Source organism: Otolemur garnettii, unplaced genomic scaffold (genome assembly GCF_000181295.1).
Source record: "Otolemur garnettii isolate 467f Iridium unplaced genomic scaffold, OtoGar3 scaffold00011, whole genome shotgun sequence".
NCBI lineage: Eukaryota > Metazoa > Chordata > Mammalia > Primates > Galagidae > Otolemur > Otolemur garnettii.
The window spans coordinates 18,504,980-18,525,428 of NW_003852406.1; the positions used below are offsets into that span (position 1 = coordinate 18,504,980).

Below are 20,449 nucleotides of genomic sequence, written 5' to 3' on the forward strand. Positions count from 1 at the left end.
TCCTGTTCTCTTTCCCCCTCTGCACAGGAAATGACCTGTGGCCTCTCGTCCTTCGCTTCCCCAGTTTCTCTCTGCAGAGGCCTGGGACTGTGTCAGGCCATCTGACAAGATGAAGCTCCTCTCGCTTTCCCCCACCTTCCTGCCCTCCTCCCCAAATGTCCCTATTTTGGGGCTCTCAAATGTCAGCAAATCTGCAAAGTACACAAATGCTGAGGAAAAAAGCAACAGCTAATTATAAGAAAGTAATTAAGAGAGACATCCACGATGATGATAATTGTAATTAGAAAGTGCCTGGTAATTTCTTATCACGCAGTCAAATGCTACAGCCTCCTGAGGTGGGAAGCTCCCCGGCAAGCTAAGTTTCCCTCAACTGCTCCCGTGCCACGGCGGCTCATTGACAGCAGTTTGAGAAGGAAGATTATTCTTCTCTTCCTTTGACAGAATCCACATTTTCTCAAGGTCATCTCTGGCTCCTGAGAGATCTGCCCTACCATCTAATCTATCAGTGGAGGATTACAGAAAGCCCCCACTTGCTACCCCCACTGATTCTGAAAGCTCGGGAAATCAGCAGCCACCATCAACCCTGTCAATTTTTTTGAAGGATCTAGATGAAGCCTTTTTGCTGAAAGCAACTTTAGAGACTCCTCTCTGCCTAGTATTGGCCTGGGTTGGGGAGCAGGGGCCTCCCAATGGTGAGCTTTGAGGGGCTGCCACTGACCTCTCAACACTCACCCTGCTGCCACATCCACACCCATTGCCTGGCTTGAATGCCACAGGGAGGGCACTGTCAGGGTAGACAAGGCCCATTTTATGGTTGATGTGGTCTGCTGGCCCCTCCAAAGAGGCTGATCCTGAAGCTGCTGCTTCAGCTTTGCCCAGGGCCCAGGGCCCCAGGCAAGGCAGACCCCTGGAGAGCAATTTCAGATGCCCCATGGTTTGTGGTCTGGAGTCTGCCCAGCCACTGCAAGCCGGGGACCTGGTATGTCTGGAAAGCCTGGCACCTAAGTCTTTCTCAGGGCTACAGGTGGCTTTGGGGGAGGGTTCTGGTTTGTGCTAAAGATGCCCACAGTACCAGAGCCCTGCTCTTGATCTCTTGGAGCCCCTGGGAGAAGCTGACCCACCCCTTACTGGAGAAGCGAGCTGGGCCCTGACCCTGGGAACCAGCTCCACACAGAGCCACAACCAGCTGCTCACCTGGCAGCTAGCAAGACCCTGGCCACCTCTTGCTGCCCTGGTTCCCCCTGTTCCCAGTGGACTTTCCAAACAAGCTCCAATGGGTCAATGTCCCCATGATACACTGGACACCAGGTGTGCATCCGCTGGGCTCCCATCAGAAGCCAGCCCTGTCTTCAACAGCTCCCCCATCCCCACCCCAGGCTAAGGTCCCAGCACACTCCTCAGCGGGACGCCCCCATCTGTGTTACAGCTTGTCAGATTAGCTCACTGACATCTTCACTGCTTTCTGACTGCAGAGAGCAAGACCTTTGGGGTCACTGCTGAGGACAGCAAGAGCGGGCAGTGAATTGTGACCCTGCCCCGTATGAGGGCTCAAAGAGACCTCAGAGAAAATGATTTTGTATGTGGAGAAGCTGAGGCCCAAGTGTATGTGACCTTACATAGAGAGAGCAGCCAGGAAGGAAGGAGCTTGGGGATGAGGCTGCTGGGGACAGAGGCCTCTGCAGGGGGAGGGGCCAAGAGGGCCCAGGGCTGCATGTGCTTTCCTGCCCATGCAGCTCAGGGGCTGCGGGAGCCAGTCCAGAGGGAGCAGCACAGGGGTGAGCCAGCGATGGCTGGAGACAGAGGCCACAGGAGCTGCTTCAACACACTGAGCACCACGCAGGGTGGGACGAGGTAGGAGGATTGATGAGCTTGAGGGAGGAGGGAGGGGAATCTGAGAAGGAGGACCACCAGTGACCTACCCACCCACCTCTCTCTCTGACCTTGGAGACCGGGATCACTGGCCCTCCTGCACCCTGTCCCTAGCTGGGAGGCAATGGCCTTCGGGAGCTCTAAGCAAGCATCACACTTTTCCCTTGGTCCCTCCCCAAAGTCCCAGTGACCCCTAGGATAGTCTATAGAGTACCTTCCCCCAGAATGCAGACACAGACCCCAGTTTAGCCCTGTATCCAGTGCCCTGGCCCCTGGTGACACTATGCTTGGAGGACAATCATCACACAATCCCTCGGCTTGACTCCAGGGATGCAGGTGGCATCCCTGTGTTCCCTCCAGACTTCATTGTCCCCTCCCCCACCCCCTTGCCTGGTGTTGTGCCTGCACTATTTACTTGTCAAAACCTCAATCCATTCATATTTCATAGGTATTGTTTAGACAGTGTTGTTTGAAGCATGAAATATTGATAGCAAATACCCGAGGCTCACATTGCCATATTTGGCAACTGGGCCACTGCGTGTCTGAGCCCCTGGTGGGGAGGGGCCAAGGGTGCTTCAGGGAGAGTCTCCTGGGCAGGGTGGAGGTGACACCTGTGACAGCCCTGACCTCCCTGGGGCTAAGGTGGCTGACTCCTTCCCCAGGACTGGTGGAGACCAGCAGTGGACAGCCCCTCTGCAGGAGCCTGCAGTCACCTGGCAGCTGCTCCTAGAGGATGCAGTCCCCTCAGCTCTTTTTGACCCCAGACTCCACACAAGCTGACCACCTGGGAGAAGCCAGGTCAGGGTGCTGTCACCCTGGCCTCCTTCTCTGACACCTATGACTCTGCACAGGTGCTTGGTTAAGCCCCTCTGGCACTGCTGCTATAGTGGAAAGAAGTCCTAGGTGGACACAGACAGCACCAGCCGTGTGACAGGGCCAGTCACTCCCCTCTCCCAACCCTACGGAGAAGAAGAAGCATGCATTGTGTTCTCCCAGCTTCCCCCTCCTACTACCCTGCCTCTGCCCTGCTTCTAACATCCCAGCCCACTGAGAGCACTTCAGCAAGCAGCAGGACTCATGAGGGCTGAGGGCAGGCCCTACCCAGAACACAGGTGACGCCCCTTTATGCTCTGGGCCTGGCTGAGTTACCTCTATCTCTGGGTCACCCCCACCTGTTCAGAGGGGACGGGGACAAGATGGGCTTCACACTCTGCCTGAGGAAAGGAAGCACATAAAGTGCTCTGCGAACCCTGCTATTGTCACTAGGGCCTCCTCAGACCAGAGGGCAGGGTCCTCGCAATGCTCAAGTCTCTTTCATCCTCCACACACCTGCCATCTCCCTCACTCCCTCCCACTCTCCTCAGGCGTCCTGGATGTCAGTGGTCTGTGGGGATCTGATAGACTCCTGGCTGAGGAGAGCAGCCCCATCTCCAGCTCTGGTGGGAGAGCACAGGGTGGTAGATGATGTGATGACCTAAGTTTAAATTCTGGATCTGCCAGTTACAATGACAATTACAGGACAATAAGCAAGTTGGCCTCCTATGCCTCACTTTCTCCATCTGTAAACAGGGATAATAATAATACCTACTCCATGAGGTGTTGCAAAAACGAAATTAAATGAAACATACAAGTTCTTTAGATCAGTGATCAGTGCCCGGTACATAGTAAGTACTCAGTAAGCTTGAGCTACTGTTAACACTTCTCTCTCTCTCTCATACACACACACTCATGGGCTATGGAATCTTGACTCAGTATCTAAGACAGCTGACAGTTGCTACCATTTATTCCCTCTTCCTGTGCACTACCGTTTTCTGAGCCCCTACTAAGTGTCAGGCTTTGGGGCTGTCCCAGGCTGTCCTAGTATGCTTTGAGGGAGTTAGCTATGTCAGCGCTTATCCCTCTTTTGAGGATCTGTATTCCCCGGGGGACAGATGCCACTTCCCACTTACCATTTTTAAGCCCTTATGCTGCCTGGCACACAGCAGGTGCTCAGTATTTGTGGGTCCCATACTTACCTGCCCCAGAAGAGAGCACCACAGCACATGACAGGAGGGCTTCCCTGAGCTCAGAGCTCAGTCACAGAGATGTCACCAAGTCTCTGGACCTGTCCCTGGGCTCAGGCTGTTTCTGGCCCTGTGGGACCAGGTAACTGGGGGTCTTGAGGATGGTGGGGGGTGCAGAGAAAACCTAGCTGTGGATGGAGAAGGCCTGGATTTGAGTCTACTGGCATCTGTCTCCTGCTCTCAATAACTCACTTTCCTCTCTGAGTGGAGGTCCCTGAGACTTTACCTATAAATCAACATTATATATAGATCTATATATAGATCTCTGGATGAGATCTAAAGCTACATGCAGCTAAGAATCACCCCAATCTGTCCTCTTGCCCACCCGCTCCAGGATGTACCTGAGTTGCTACCATTGTTCTGGGCCCCAAGCCCCAGGCCTTTTCTTTCCTCTTGACATCACAGGACGCCCAGGTTTCTTTCCTCCATTCCTCTGGAAACAGCACTAGATTCAGAGCCAGGAGACGCGAGCAGGTGCTCAGGTTCTGACTACTCAAATCATAGGTCTGGGCGAGGGGCTTCCCTCTCTGGGCTACAATCTCTTGTAAAACGAGGGTATCAGAAAGTGTCATCCTGCAGGGCTTTTCTACTGCTGACATCTGTGGATGTTTCTCTGCTGACCTTGGGCTGCTCTGGCTCCACTATACCAACCTGAGAAGCCAGAGCTTGAAATACTTTCACTGAGCTCCCCAGCCCTGGGTCACCTGGTCACCAATGCCAAGCACAGCTTCTGTCACCCAGCCCTGCTGAGAAGCTGGGTTCCTCCAGCCACCTGTTAGCACATGACAGTTTCCCCATAATAACGTCTCCATACCCCTGACCAGCCCAGCCCACAGAGGCCTCTCCTCTCTCTCAATCTCCATGGCACTTACGGGGGAGGGGGTGTGTGTGCCCGTTTGGTGGTCCCTGGCACAATTGACCTTCTGCATTTCCCCTCTCAGTATAGGTCCACCTGCTCTCCCTGACCAGACTGTGAACTTTGTGAGGGTAAACCCAGGGTCTTAAATACTCCTGAATCACCCCCACGGGGCCGTGTATTCCACACACTCCTCATGTGGCTGCTTTGCAGGGGATGCTGATGAGCCAGGGAGAAAGATCAGGATGCAGAGGGTGGGGTAGCAGTGGAGGGGGACATGGGAAGCTATCCAGCCTGGAGAAGGAAGTTTGGGGTGGGGGCAGGTCACGGTCAGCTCACGAGGCTGAAAGGTTGCTAAACAAAAGTGAGAATAGAATAGGGACCAAAGGGAGCAAATGACAAGGGGTCAGATTCCAGCCTAACCCACAGTAAGACTTCCTACAAAGTGCCATTTGTACAAGAGGGGAGCACGTCACTCTGGTGCTTGGGCCGAGCACAGAGGACCTACAGGGCTGTGGGGCAGGCTCAGGCCAAACCCAGCCGGCTGCCTGTTGTTGCATATAAAGTTTTATTTGGACCACAGCCGCACTGTCATTTACAAATTTTCTACTGCTGCTTTTGCACTGCAAGGACAGAGTCGAGTAGCAGTTGCCACAGAGACTGATGGTCCACAAAGCCTAAAATATTTACTATCTGGTGCTTTATTGGTGGGGGAGGAGGATCCTCTGGGAGGATTCTGGGTTTGTCTATGAGACATTTAAGGTCTCTTTGTCTCCTTCTGTCCTGTCATTTCTCACGCCCCAGGATGACCAGATGGCAAAACAAGGGCAAACCAGTGCCTAGGAAATACTAAATTACGCCGATCCTACTCTCAAAAAGAGCAAGGAGCCGCCAAGCTGGCTAGCATGACCTTGCAGCAGCCACATCTGCTGACTCCGCACTTTGTTTCATCCCTCTGTCCTCCTGGGGCTGGGGATGAGGAATATGGATGATCTAACATACACTCATTGTGATCAATGATCTTGCTCAGGTAAAGAAGAGAGTCTGTATGGTGAATAAAAAGAAGAAATGAGGCCCAGAGAAGTCCTTTCTACATGCTAGGGGCTGAGTATACTGGAGGTCAGGGCTAGGTGTGGTGGCTCACGCCTGTAATCCTGACACTTTGGGAGGCAGAGGCGGGAAGACTGCTTAAGGCTTGGAGTTCGAGACCAGCCTGGGCAACACAGACCCCATCTTTAAAAACATTTTAAAAATTAGCTGGGCATGGTGGTGCATGTCTCTAGTCCAGCTACTCTGGAGGCTGAGGCAGGAGGCTGGCTTGAGCACAGGTGTTCTAGGTGACAGTGAACTATGATCATGCCATTGTCCTGCAGCCTGGGCAAGAGACAGGGAAACTCTCTCTAAAAATAATACTAGAGATTGGTATTACTCCTCCACTTACAGTTGGGAAATTAAACCACGGGAAGGGCTAAATAACTTGTGCAAATTCACATAGCTAAGAAGAGACTGCATGAGATCGGCTTCTTGATCTTTAGACAATTTTTTTTCTTAATTATCCCCTCTGGTGAAATTCTAATCCCACAGGTATTCTGGGTATCTGTGCCTTACATGTCATCAGACTAAAAACCAATTTTTTCCCCGAGAATAATGTGCTAGAGACTCTCCATCTGCTCCTCTACATCCACTTTCTATCTCCTCCACCTATGTCTGGGCCCCGAGAAGCTGACCCCCATGGATGGCACTAACAGGATTCCTTGCCTTCTGGCTTCTGGACGGGTTCAGTCAGCAGGAAATGCCAGCAGAGGATGGGAGGGTGGGCAGAGGGCAAGGCTGGGCCATGGGTGGAGGGGCAGTGGTCCTTCTCCCCTCCAGCTGAAGACTCCAGGGGTTACTCTGGCTGAGGGATGGTAGTGGCTCTCCTAGGTTGCTAGTTCCAAACTCTGCACCATGTCCTGTTGGTTTCCCTTAACTCTTCCTGTGCCTTTATGAATCGCCATTAAGATGAGGCTCTCCTCAGGGATCCTCCTTAACATCCCAGCTATTTCTTGATGGGTCCCTGACTGACTCAGTGGCCAAGCTGAAGTTCGAGCCTACCCATGCATGAGGCTAAATGCCCACTTTTAACTGCACGTTGCACCATCTCTTGGACCACGAGCCTAGGTAAGTAAGGTCCACGGGTGGCTCTGTCACTGACTTGCACTGAGAACTTAGCCAAACCCCCCTCCCTCCCTTGGTCTCTGTTTGTTGTCTGTGAAGTGAAGGGGTTGAATGACATGACTTTTTGGCTGACTGATTCAAGCTAAATTTGAGAAGAACCCATTCCACAATTTCGGGCACACAGACGCGTTCTGAGGTGTAGCTGGAAGGCGAGGGCATTAGCAGGTGAGTCCACACAGCAGGCCAGCACCAGGACAGGGGCCCTGGCATCCAGCACAGCTGTGTGTGAGTCAGACTTGGGGGTCTCCTCTGCAAACAAACTGCTGAGACAACACCAGCCCTTCTCTGACCAAAGGTGACCCGTCTGCCGCCCCTCCCTCACAGGGCACCCTCTGAATCAATTCTCAATTCTATTAGCATTCCGCCCAAGACAACCACAAGTCCCTGAGGTGTTTGTGGTAATATATTTTGCCTGGAGATTTGCAAGTGGTCTTACCAGTTAATGGAACTATAAAAATTATGTACATGAAAAGGTCAAAATAAATAAAGACAACTTCCGTGTTCCCTGGCCACCAGCCTGATATCCAACTAGGACCAAAGACGGCTTGGGGGTCAGGGAGAGGGTGGTGGCCTTCTATGGCGTATGGCTTCTGGAGCTTGCCCTGACCCCGGCTCCCCGAGTACTCCACGCACACTGATCGGCCCACCATTAGCATTCTTGGCAGGAGCCACGGATCAGGTTGTCATTGGATTCAGCTTGGAAATAAAATGACCTACATCCAAGTGGGCCCAAGTGCCAATTCCAAGGTGACATGCTAAGCACAAAATGATGCTGCCATGCCCAGCGTCACACAGCACATGGGGGAAGTATGTCTGTGTGTGTGGGGGGGGGGCTGGGGAGTCACAAAGTGGAGTTCTAAAATAATGTATCACTCATCCCATTAAAATTGCCAGCCTTGAGTCCCCTCCACAGCTGGGAAGAGCCAAAAAGCCTGGCCTTTCCTCTCAGCCCATCTAGAGTTGGCTTTTAATTGCTGTGGCCACTTCTGTTCCAAGACATGAACAATGTTTTTTTTTTTTTTAAAAAAAGCAGCATTTCACCTGCAGCGCTGATAAACGGAAAGGATATTAAGGGCCAAACATTCCTGGGCTGGGGACTGGGGCCTGCAGTGCCCCCCAACCTGCCTAGCTGGCCCAGAGCCACTCCTCTGTTATTCGGGCGGTACCCTTGCTAAAGCGCATTCTCTGGAGGTATGGTATTACCTAGAAGCCACTTATTCTGCAAGTCCTTGAGCATCCTCTCTGGTCCTCAGTTTCCTCATCTGTAAATTGTCCCTTGGCTTAGCAAGTTATTGCAAAGAGCAAATGAGCGAACTCATGCACAGCACCTAGAATAAGAGTTAGTTATAATTGTTGCCTTTTTAAAAAAAAAAAAGACAATGCTTATTATTCCTCTTCCCAGGACTGGGCAGAGGAGCATGGCACTGTGCATTCTTAGGCTCATTTTTAGCTGAGGATGGAGGACTGAGTTAGACCTGAAAAAAAATCCTTGTTCATCTGAGGCAGGGAGGGGAAGACAGTAGCATGGACAAAACTATAGGGGTTGGGATTGGGGACAGGAAGGAGGAGACGCAGTCCAGGGTCAGCTCAGTAGGAATGATAACCTACCCTAGGCAGCACTGGGCATGCCCCTTCCTCTGCCGGTTCTCAGAGAAGAGGATCTTGGAGTGAAAGGAGGCCACGGTCCCCTTGCCAGGCCCCCCTCTCTCTTGGAGGCCTGTTGGTTGTGCGTCTGGAGGAAATGTGAGCTTGGGCAGCCTGGGGGTATCTGCACCCCTGAGTCTCCCTGCCCTGTGTACCCTCTGCTCATCTGTGCAAATGTCACGCACATGTGCTTTCACTCCGTGAGTGTTTGCAGCCAGTGTGCTGGGCTCCATGGGCAGGGGCTGTGGAGAGGAGTCCAAACTACACAAAGACTCCCAGGCAAGGAGTCCTCCCTTTGTCTGCTCTTGTCCCCTTCCCCCAAAGAGCAGGGGCCTGGGTGCTGCAGGGAGAATTCCTACTCTCAGGCAGCGCTCCGAGCACCACTGTGGACGGAGAGATAAGAGATGCACTCTGATCCCTATGGGCCAGGATTATGCGATCAGAGAGTGAACTTGGGAGCCGTCAGGACTCAAGTTTGGGTTCTGCTGCTTGCTAGTTGAACCTCCCTGGGCCTTGGTTTTTTCATCTGTAAAATAGGGACATTGATCCCTTACCTCATAAATTTGTTGCAAAATTAAATAGTTAATATATGTAAACTGCTTAGAACAATGCCTGGGACATGAGAACCTAGTTACTACTGTATTTTTTTCAAAGTCATCGACTCCATTTCCCCGCCTCTGAGCACTCACTCCAAAAGCATTTACTAAGCACCCTCTGTGTGCTCGATGCTATACTAGGTGCCGGGAATACCATAAGCAAATAAGCCCTAGCTCCTGCTTCATGGTACTGACAGTCTGATGGCAAGAGGGAGACGCACCCAGGTGATTGAGCACAGGAGTGAACCAGTGCACAAGGGCACTGAGGCATTCCTGTGCTGAAATGACAGCCAGGTCAGAATGCAAGATGAGCCCCAAGAGGAAGTAGACGGTATGCCATATGCTGGGAGGCAAGAGAAGGCATAGGAAGGGCTTGAAGAGAAGGTGACACTTGACATTCATTAGGGACCTACCACGTGCCAAGCACTAGTATCAACCTTATCCACCCCCGTGGACCATCAGGGAAATTTTGCCTTAAGTTCTCTGCATGACTTCCTCTACTTTCCTTCATTCAGCCCTCTCACCTCTCCAGCGGGGCTCTCACACCCTGCTGCCCTCAAATTTTGCCAACAGAGCTCTTTCTGGTTGTGAATGAGCCCCCACCTTCCTCGAGCAAGGCCTTCATACAGTCTGGAAAAGCCTGGCTGTCCAGCAATCCCACCACTTACTTGTGTTTACCTTTTCTATGAGCTTGGATGCCACTTCCTCCGGGAAGCTTCCCATGACTCCACTGTCCCCTACCCACCTCCTAGGCTAGGTGAGGTCCCCTCACTAGTCCCACAGTATCTAGCTTGCCCCGTAGGCCACTGACTTCTCTACACTACTTGTTTGTCTCCCATAACCTCTATGAAGGCAAGGATGGACCTCTCCATTCATCCTTATGGCTCAGCATTTAGATGCCTGATGCTCGGCAGGTGCTCCATGAAGAGAAGGTGAATGAAAAGCATCTGAATCTGCAGAGGCCTCCCTCCCCCTTCTCCCCACTGCCTTCATCCAGCGCTGTAACTGCTCCCTGGGCCATGCCCACTGGTGAGTACCTAACTAACCTAAGAGATCACAACAATACTAAGCCCCAAATCCTCCCATGGTGGGGGAGCAAAATACTCTTTAGAAAAATTACAGTGATTGTCCAGCTAATAGACAAGGATTGTCACAACAAAGCCCAACTGCAAAGATTTGAGCCAGGAGTCTGGGCCTCCCCATTCCAGCCTAAAGCCCCAAGGCCCATCTAGCATAGGGTGACCAGATTTTAACATCTGTAAGGCGGGACAACATGGCGGGGGGGGGGGGCAGGGGCGGGGCAGGCAGGGCCTGACAACAATGCAAACTTTGATAAGCAGTTCTCGATAATCACTTCTCAGCAATTATTTATTATAGTTAAAGTTTAACATTATAAAATTAACAAAAATAATATAAAACTCATGTTCTGGCAAAATAGCCATATGGCGGCTGAAACCGCATATTCCCTTCTTGTTCTCCAGCCTGTTCGTGCATTCTTTCCAAAAATTGGGACTTTTTTAAAACGCCGCAGGACGTGGGACAAATTGTTGAAAAGCAGGACTGTCCCGCCCAAATCGGACATCTGGTCATCCTAATCTAGCAGCAACTGCCAGTGTCAGGTTACAAACTGCCCTGGGGACCTCTCATGTATCTACTAATCACCCCCAAGATATTAGCTGGCCTCACCTCAACATGGCTTAACATTAATAATTGTTTATCAATTAAAACCATCAACTTGTCAGAACATTCCTGTTGGGCTCCCACATAAAGCAATCAAGGCAGGACCACCGGCCCTGATAAAAACTCTCAGTCAGTGCTGCAGGCCCCAGATCTGCCTGTGGCCTCTCTGGTACCTCCAGACTTCCTCGCTTTGTAAAGGATTTTCCCGGCTGAGCTGCTCAAACCACCAATACTGTATTCCTGCAAAGAGCAACAGCTTTTCAACTTGTTAATGATGTTGAAGCATACGGCCTGAGTCAGCAACCCCCAGCACACGGCCCAAGAAATTCTTTTGCTAGGTTTCTTTTTTCCCCATTTGACAGATGCCAGGCTTTCTCCAGAAAGACACATTCCAACTGATTGATTTTTTTTTTCTTTGGGAAATTGATCCTCACCACCTACGAGGAAAGCAAAACATGAAGCTTGTCAAGCATTTTTTTTTTAATGCTCTGATTTAAAAACTCGTCCCCAGATTCTGCCTTGCAACACACCTTCCCCAAAGGAGCTGGCCTCTTCTCACGACCATACCCAATGAGTCCCAAAGGAAATAGTGCTGGAAGGACAGACAAATGGGTGGTGCCCACAATCTGGGAGGCCTCAGGCGGAGAGAAATGGTTAAGTGCCTGGGTTTCAGACAGCATAGGCCTGGGTTTGAGTCCCGGTCCTTCTACTTAGCTAGGAGGCCCTTGAGTTGATTAAAATCACTCAACATCTGAAGCCTCGTATCTACAAAGTTGGACTGATAACATTACCTAAATAAAGGGTTGTGAGCCTAAATAAGATAATGCTGAAAAGTCTTTAGCAGTGTTCTTCCCCCAGCAAGGGCCCCAGAAGTCCCAACTCTCACTGTCACCATTGATTTTGGAGGAGACAGCACATACTTGCCACTCAAACATGCTGAACTCAGGGACTTCAACAGACTCAGAACCATGGCATCTATGGGGCAGAAGGGGGCAAGTAATGACATAGTCCCCTCTTCTACCACTCCTCCTGGTGTTCACTGCTCCTCTACCACATCCCACACCAACCCTTTCCAAAGGTGCTTCTGTTGGCAGCAAACACAGTCACTCTGTTGCAACTTCACTCCATTGCATTCACGTCCTCAAGTAAGAACAGCTCTCGTCAACCCCTGGGCCTTTGCATGTGCTGTTCTGGTCTCCCTCACCACACCCCCAATCCCAGCACTCTTCTCCTTCTGCCTTGTCTGGCTAACTCATCTCTCAGGCCTCTCTCTCAATGTTGCTTACTTTAGGAAGCTGTCCCTGGCCACCATCAATAGGGTAGATGTCCCTGACATGTGCTCCCTAGCAACTGCCCCACCCCATCTTAGCACAGGTCACCTGTCCCTGTTTTGCTTGTTTGACTGCCTTCAACACTAGACCAGAAGCCTGTGGACTGGGATGATGTTTCTCTCTCTCATCATGGTATCCTCAGGGTCCTGTATGGACACGGAGTAGACGCTTAGTAAATATTTGTTGACTGTATGAAAGAACAAGTCAATGACACCCCCTCCCTTTACAAACAGCTCTGATCACTCCAAAGCTCTTTGCTTCACTGAGCTGAATCTGCCTCGTCAGAACCTGCCAGTGTTGGTGCAGTCTTCCCTTTCCTGCTCCTCAGCCCACCCTTAGATTCCATGTGACAAACCTCCAGGGGACATTTTTCTATTAGGATCTGAAGCAAGCTGGAGACAGAGTGACAGGAGTCCATAGCTTCTGAGAACTGTGTGGCTGGGACAGTGCCCACTGTGGAGACATATCCTTCAAAATTAGTCTGCTGTCCTGGGTACTGCAGCAAGGCTGCTGCCACCGTCGCCCAATGAAGCCCACCCCAAGGCTTATGAGCACTGTCTCTCCCACACCCCTGCCAGTGGGGAGCCTGTGGTTTTAAATCTCATTCCCAAGAAAAGCTAGATCAGGAGCTGCTTAGCTCCCCTGACTCAGGCCTTTAACAGAAATGACCCACAGCATGTGGGAGAGGCCACTGTGAGGACCATTGTCAGGTCACTCCTCCCATCGTGGCCCTGCCTTCCCTCCCAGCATGTTGGCCCAGCCTGGGACCCCTAAATTCCCTTGCCACCCCTGGTAGTTTGTGCCTTATGCATTAGTCCTCACCAACATCACATCCCTTTTACCATGTCAGTGTACCCTTCCTTGCTGAGTTGTGTTTAGGAATTTCCTGCCTCCCCAGGAATTTGCACTTCTTTGAAAAGACTTTCAAGTAACCACCCTGGCCTGAGAGTCTAGAGGCCTCTGCCCTTGCCCCAGCTCTGTTAATTCCTTACAGGAGTAGGTCACACTCTTGGCCAGAACAAAGCGGGAGGTAGCAGGAGAGACAAACTCTCAGAGATCTTGCACAGTGACATGCCCTGAACTGGGATGTTCAGCCCTCCCTGACCAGAGCTTTAAGAAGTTGATTTTCATTCCCCCAACCCAAACCATGCATTGACCCAGGATCAAGCCCAAAGTGTTTTCTTTCCTTTCAAATAACTTTATTTAATGCTTTAACATTATTTTTAACTTCTTTTTTTTTTTCTTTTTGAGATGGAGTCTCACTCTGTCACCCTGGGTAGAGTGTCATGGCATCACAGCTCACAGCAACCTCCAACTCTTGGGTTCAAGCGAACTTCTTGCCTCAGCCTCCTGAGTAGCTGGGACTACAGGCACTGGCCACCAAACCAGGCTAATTATTTTTTCTATTTTTAGTAGAGCCTGGGGTTTTGTTGTTGCTCAGGCTGGTCTCAAACTCCTGAGTTCAAGCAATCCACCCTCCATGGTCTTCTAGAGTGCTGGGATTACAAGCATGAGCCACCACACTGGACTAAATAATTTTCTTTATTTCTAAAATCACCACCTGTCACACAGCTTCTCAGTAACAAAGCCAAAATCCAAACCCAGGGTTGTTGCACGCCCAGAACCCGTGCTGCCCCTCACTCTCCCGTGAGGCCACTCTAGCAGACCTAAGCCAGCAGGGCAGTCAGCCGCAAGAACAATGCTGGCAACAGGCTTGGTGAGCAGGGAAGGCTTCCCGGCTCCGAGGAAACCCCCAGAGGGGTGACACAGAGCGCCTCTTTGAACAGATGGAGACTGTGGACATAGAGCATCAACCAGCTCTCTCCTCTGAACTCCACTGCTCAGGGCAGGGTCACCTGGGCAGAGGATGCGCCATCATCCCAGCTCTGGTGACTTGGGGTGGAGGAAGCAGACATTCTGTCCTGCCCCTCTTGGGGTCACCCTGCCCATTACCCCTTATGAACCGCCCCTCACCCTGGAGCAACCTACAGCTACCAGGAGAAGCAGCAGAGATGAGAACGGGTGGAAAGACACTCTCTTCTCTCCCAAACAGTTCACCCACAAGCCTGACTCTGTATTTTGGGGGAAAAGCACCACCTCAATGTGCTTGAATAACAATTGTGAAGGGTCATTTACTACAGCTCTGTTTAAAATAGTAAATCCTGGAAATAACCGAACTATCCACCCACCAGGAAAAGAGTAAATAAATCATGGGACAGGCACACAGTAGAACACCATGCAGTCACAACGTGGGTTCAGAGAGCCTTCGTGTCCTGATGAAGTACACAAAGCTAGACCTACCGTGAACAAAAGAGAGATAGCTGAATTCAGAATATGCTACCATTTATCTAAGAATTAATGGCTCAGTGCCTATAGCTCAGTGGCTAGGGAGCCAGCCACATGCACCAGATTGGTGGGTTCAAATCCAGCCCAGGCCTAACAAACAACAATGACAACTACAACAACAACAACAAAAATAGCTGGGTGTTGTGGTGGGCACCTGTAGTCCCAGCTACTTGGGAGGCTGAGGCAAGAGAATCACTTAAGCCCAAAAGTTTGAGGCTGCTGTGAGCTGTGATACCAGGGCACTCATCTGAGGATGACATAGTGAGATTCTGTTTCAAAGAAAAAAAATTAAAAGTATAGGGAAAGAATACATATATACTTCCTTTTATATGCATTAAAAACCCATTAACATTGGTTTCCTCTAGGAAAAAGGAATTGGGAGAAGAGAATTTACGCCCTACCCCCTTTCATAACTGCTACATTTTGAGCCAGAAGAATGTGTTACCTGTGCAGAAAGTAAATACCACTAATATTGTAAAAAAATAATAATAATAAGGCACATTCTCCAGAAGGCCTCTGTTAACATATAAAAGGATCCTCTGGGAGAGGAAACACATTAATATCCACATCAGTCTCAAGTGACAGTCACTGTGACTAGGGCAGAGTCCTGAGGGAAGGGGCTCAGGACTGGCAAGCATCAAAGGTTTATTCTAGTCAAGGGGCCAACACTCGGCCGCTGCCTGAAGGTCAGTTCTGTGGCTGAGTGGGGCCTGAGGCCTCCCCTCTCCAGCAATGACCTGGTCCCAGCCAGCCCCAGACACTGGCAGGTTCCAGGGTCCCCTGGCACCTGGGAGAGACGTGAGGCTGGCAGAGCAGGGGCAGCAGCAGTGATGTCCCAGCAGCTGTTGGTCTCAGCACAACATGGGGACCCCCAATAAAGCAGAACTGCGTAGACTCCCCAAGATGATGTTTACTCCTGTTCCACAATGAAAGTGGTATTGATTTTTTTTAAAAAGACGCTTATTCTCCCTCATTTCAACTTTTACCAAGCTAATCGAGAAGACCTTCCTCCCTCCTTCCTCTCCACCATCCTTCCCTTCTCTCCCACTCCTCTCCTGCACGCTTTTGCTTTCCTTCCCTCACTTGCTTCCTTCATTAATTTGCAGCCCTGCTCTAAGCACCTTCTGTGGGCCAGACACAGACACAGAGGCCACAGAGCTCCTCACCCTCCTCGCCCTCCCCGCCCTCCCTCCTTCCTTCCCCCTCAGTGATGGTTCTTTACCCAAGCCTAGTCAGTCTGGCCCTTTGGGAGGCAAAGGCAGAGAGGAGGCGAGAGAGGGCAGTGGCTGCAGGATGTGCAGCTGGCCCTGTCACCTCAGGGAGAGACCCCCAGGGGAGAGGGAAGTTTTAGGGTGTAGGGAAGGGAGCTGATGGGCTCCCTGACTGGCCCAGTGTCAGCTTTTGAGAGGATATTGCATTCTAGCTGAGAGGGCAGTGAGCTCCGCCGGGTCCTGTGCCCCTTCCCCCTCCACCTCATGGTGCAGCAGATGCCCTCTTGAAATGCTGGACTGTCCTCCCCCTGCTGCCCATGTCTCTTCCAGGCTCAGCCCCTGCCCCTGCTCTGGACACGTCCTGCCCAGAACGCTCACTGGTAGAGTAGCCGACACTCTATACTTTGTACAGTTCTGGGGACATCTGGCTCTGAACTAGTCTCAGACTCCTTCACGGGTAGAACTGGGTCTTCTTTATCTGCGCCCTGCTCTCTCCCCACGTATGACTGGCACCTTGCACAGTATTTACACAGGGAAGAAATTTGGTAGGTTTTTGCAGAAAGGAAGAAGAGAATGGATGGAGGGAAGGAAGGAGGAAGGGAGGGAGGGAAGAACAGGAAGAGGGAGGAGGAAACGAAGAAAGACAAAACAGAACAGTTACCATTCACCCAGCACTCCGTAGTCTCTAAAACATACTTATGTTTGTCTTGTTCATTCGCTTTCCCAATTCCCCTAAGGGGCAGGCAAGCCAGGTCTGTTATTATCTCCACTTTAGAGATGGGAACAATGAGGCTCAAAGACATGAAGGACTTGCCCAAGGTCACCCATGCCAGAACCGGCCAAGAGCCCAGACCTCCCAGCTCCATGCCCCTGCCACTCAGCACAGAATCTCATTACCTGTGGCCTTCTCTCCGCTATCTCCCAGAGCAGCTGGCATGATTAACTGCTGCCTTGGATGTGGGAGGCTCCTCTAGCAGGCTGGGCTATCAGCCATCAAAGGGCAGAGACTCCTATCCGCTGTTCCTTCCAGAGCAGCCCTCCCAGCTGGGAGCCTGGCATGGGGAGCTGCCTGTGGTCACAGAGTGCCATAACCATAACCCCTGTTATCCCTGGCCACAGGGAGCTGTGCTGGGATGGGTGCCGGGAGCCTGGGCCCACAGTGCTCCTGGCTCCCCTGGTACCCAAGAACACACACTTCCAGAAACCAGAAAGCCTGAAAAGGCAGGACTCTTATTTTTTCCCAGGGCAGAAGAGTAGAGGAAAATCGACAAGCAATTCAGCCATCTAATCACATAAAAAATGCTGCATCTCCCCCCCTGCCCTGGAGCACCTACAGAGGGTATGAACAGCTCACAGTCAACAAAATATTTTACCAGAGCAACAAAAACATTATCAGGCCCAGAGTGACAGTATGTGGGTTGCCATGGAATCTGACGGGTCCTCAGAAGGTGCAGGCAAGGCTGCAGCCCGTGTGGGTGTGTGGCTCCCTGCACACTCTCGTGCAAACATAGCCCCAAGAGCCCTGCTCCTAGTCTTCCAGGGCTAGAACTCAGGCCACCCAAAGGCAAGACCACCCACCCAGAGCCAGGAGACCTGGCTGTGTGACCTTAAGGGAACTCCTCTTCTTTGAGCTCCAGTTTTTTCCTCTAGAAAATGAGGACGATGATGCCTTCCTTGACGCAAGGTACGCAGATAGCATAAGATATATGAACAAGTGCTTTGCAGAAAATACAAAAAGTGGCAGGAGAGCAGAGTGGTTACATTGTGGACTCTTGGGATTCCTGGGTGCAAACTCCAACTCCCCCCTCACAGCTAGGCAACTAGCTAGTTACCAGGGCAACTCACCTACTGCTGGATGTCTCATTCCCTGTGTGCGAGAACGAGCAGCTGAAGGCACATGGGCATAGGGAGAAGGGGTGAAGATAACCCAGGGGCCAGGCCGCGGTAACCGGGGCAACCTTCCATCTTCCTAACATTACATTGTGCAAAAACCCTTCTTCCTGTGATCTCACTTGCTTCCCACTCCCCTCCCCACCTGCAGTTCTACAGAGTCGGGATTGTTCACCAGATACAGATAGGTGAGGAGCCCAAGAAGCTCAGAGGAGGAAGGTAAGCTGCCCGAGGTAACACAAGTCAGCAGGACTGTCACAGCCAGAAGCCAGTGCAGCAAAGCCTGCTTTGGCAGGGCACTGTGCTGGGAACAGGGGGTACCAGAATGTGCTATGGTCTTGGCCCTGGGAAAGTCACCTCTAGAGAGGGAGTCAGAGATTAAGGGGGTGTCACTCAACAGCATGAGTCCTACTCCTGCAAGAAGATGGGGTTAGCCCCAAGGGAGTGAACATACAGCCCCGGTGGCCCGGCAGTCTCAGGGCCAAAAGTTGCCACCTGCAGCAGTTACAACACTTCTGCACCCCCAGGCCTCTGCTGCAGCTCTAGCTGGTGATGCCAAGGGCTCCAGTCCAGCTGGTGATGCCAAGGCCACAGGTGGGAGCCCCATGGGATCTGGCTACACCCACCTCTTCCACCCATCCCTGCCACCTTCTCTCCAGCCCTCTGCCTTCTGGCCACCAGCATCTTCTAGTTTCTTAGGTGTACAAAACTCCTTCTCACCTCAGGGTCTTCACCCATTCAATCCCCCCTGCCAGAAGCTCCCTCTGCATCCCCATGCTTCACCTCTGAATCCTTTAGGTCTCAATTTATTCTCTTGATTCCCCCATCCTGCCATTTGAAGGGGGGTCTCCCTGGCATTAGCTCTCAGCACCCCATGTTGGTCTTCTTCAAGCCACTCATCGAAAGTATCATTCTTGATTTATCTGGAGATAATTGTTAAAGCCTGTCTCTCCCTAGGTGTCAGCTTTATGGGCACAGGCATCCTGTCTCTTTTATTCTCCCCTAACATCCAGCCCCAGCCCGTGCCCTGAGCCAAGGGCATAAGAGCACTCAATAACCACGTCATTCAGCCATTGGAGTGTGTTTGGTGAATGCATGACCTTCTTGTCTGAAAAGGTACAGAAATTACTGTCATAAGGACATCACCAAAATAAATAACTTTCTTTACCTGCCTCTTGGTCCCTGTGGGATTAGGTGGAAATAATGTTCTGCACTTGTGTATAGCAAAGTAAGAATGTGACTGGTGTCAGGTCCCTCTAACTTTGTGAGGCAGGACGCAAGTGATGTTATTCTCAGGGTGATGTCCAGGGAGGTCAGGTGATCTGCCCAGCTTCACACAGACATTAACACAAGTATGAAAAGCAAAGCAGAACTGTCACCCTGATCAAGCCAGACCTGTAGCCCTTCTTGCATTCAAGAGGAGGAATCTGGGAATAATGTCCGGCTGGGCTCTGAGTTCCCTGAGGGAAGGGTCATGTCTGTTTTATAAATTCCTGTCTTACCAGCACCTAGACCAGAGCCTGGCACATAAATAGTGTTAAGTCAACTAATGATGTTTAGCCTGGAAAAGAAAGCATTAGTTGGGAAGCAGGGAAATGGGAGATAGTTTTTTAAATATCTGAAAAACTATATGTGGAAGAGAAAAACTTGTTCTGGGACCAAAATAAATACCTTCAATCTCTTTAGTGCAGTCCAAACCCACCTGGGCTCCCTCAGGAGATAGTGAGCTCCCTGTCAGCCAAGGTAATCAAACTGCAGAGCCTCCACATTGCACAGCTCTGTGAGGCCTGTTTACATATCAAGAGTATAAATGGTGGCCCAGAGGTCTGGGGCAGAAATCAGCATCCAGGGAGCTGTGTCTAGCTTTAGTAACTTTCACGGTCCCACCTTACCTGGGAATGTGTGATTCCCAGATCGGGGTGCAGAAAAGCATCAGGATTCAACCAAATGTCTCCTGATTTGCAACTGGCTCCACCAACCTGAGGCCTGGGTTGCAGATCAGAGGGTCCGACCCAGCCCTGAGCCTCAGCTATGCCACTGGAATTTTGGCCCTTGCTCTCTTCATATGCCTTGCCAGGGATCAAAAACTGAACCCCCACCTGTAAGTGAGGATCCCCTGGTGCCCACTGTCCCCTGGTGAAGCTCCCCTCCCTCCACCATCTGGGCCAATCCCACTCATACACCCCTCAAGTCCAGTGTGGGGCCTGGGACAGCTATCTCCCCAAAAGCCATGTTCCAGGGACCCCCACATCCCCTGGAGTCTTGTGTAGGGAGAATGAGGGTGCAGCTAAAGGGGGCCCCAGCTGGACTCAGAGACAAAGGAGAAGAGGGAGGCAGCCATCTGGGAATGGGGCACCAGCTGCCAGTGGCTGAAGGTAACTAAGGCAGCTGTCTCCAGCCCTCCCCTCTCCACAGGTATAACAAGAGGAGAGCTCTGAGATGGCCCCACCCAAGAAAAGGGCAAATTCATAAAGAAGAAGAAAGTAGGAAAAGCCAAGCAGGAATACCCTCCTCGGCTTCTCTGATGAGAGGCCATTGCCACACTAACACCGGCACATAAAGGTCCAGAGGCTTGGACTGTCACCAAGTGCCAGCAGATCTCTGGGGAGGGGGAAACCAAAAGAAAGTGCCTCCTAAATACCAAATCAGCCTTCTGCAGGAGACTAGGGAACAAGGCCCCAGCCTTTTTGGGAGGGGCTATTTTTATTTCCCCAGAGTGCCTTTCTGACAGACACTGAATGGCCAA

At 51.3% G+C, this 20,449-nt stretch overlaps 1 protein-coding gene across 1 annotated transcript in view; it reads right to left on the bottom strand.

The window, feature by feature from the left end:
• Positions 1-20,449, bottom strand: part of MEGF11 (multiple EGF like domains 11) — a 248,752-nt gene that overhangs the window by 202,488 nt on the left and 25,815 nt on the right. The window lies entirely within an intron of this gene.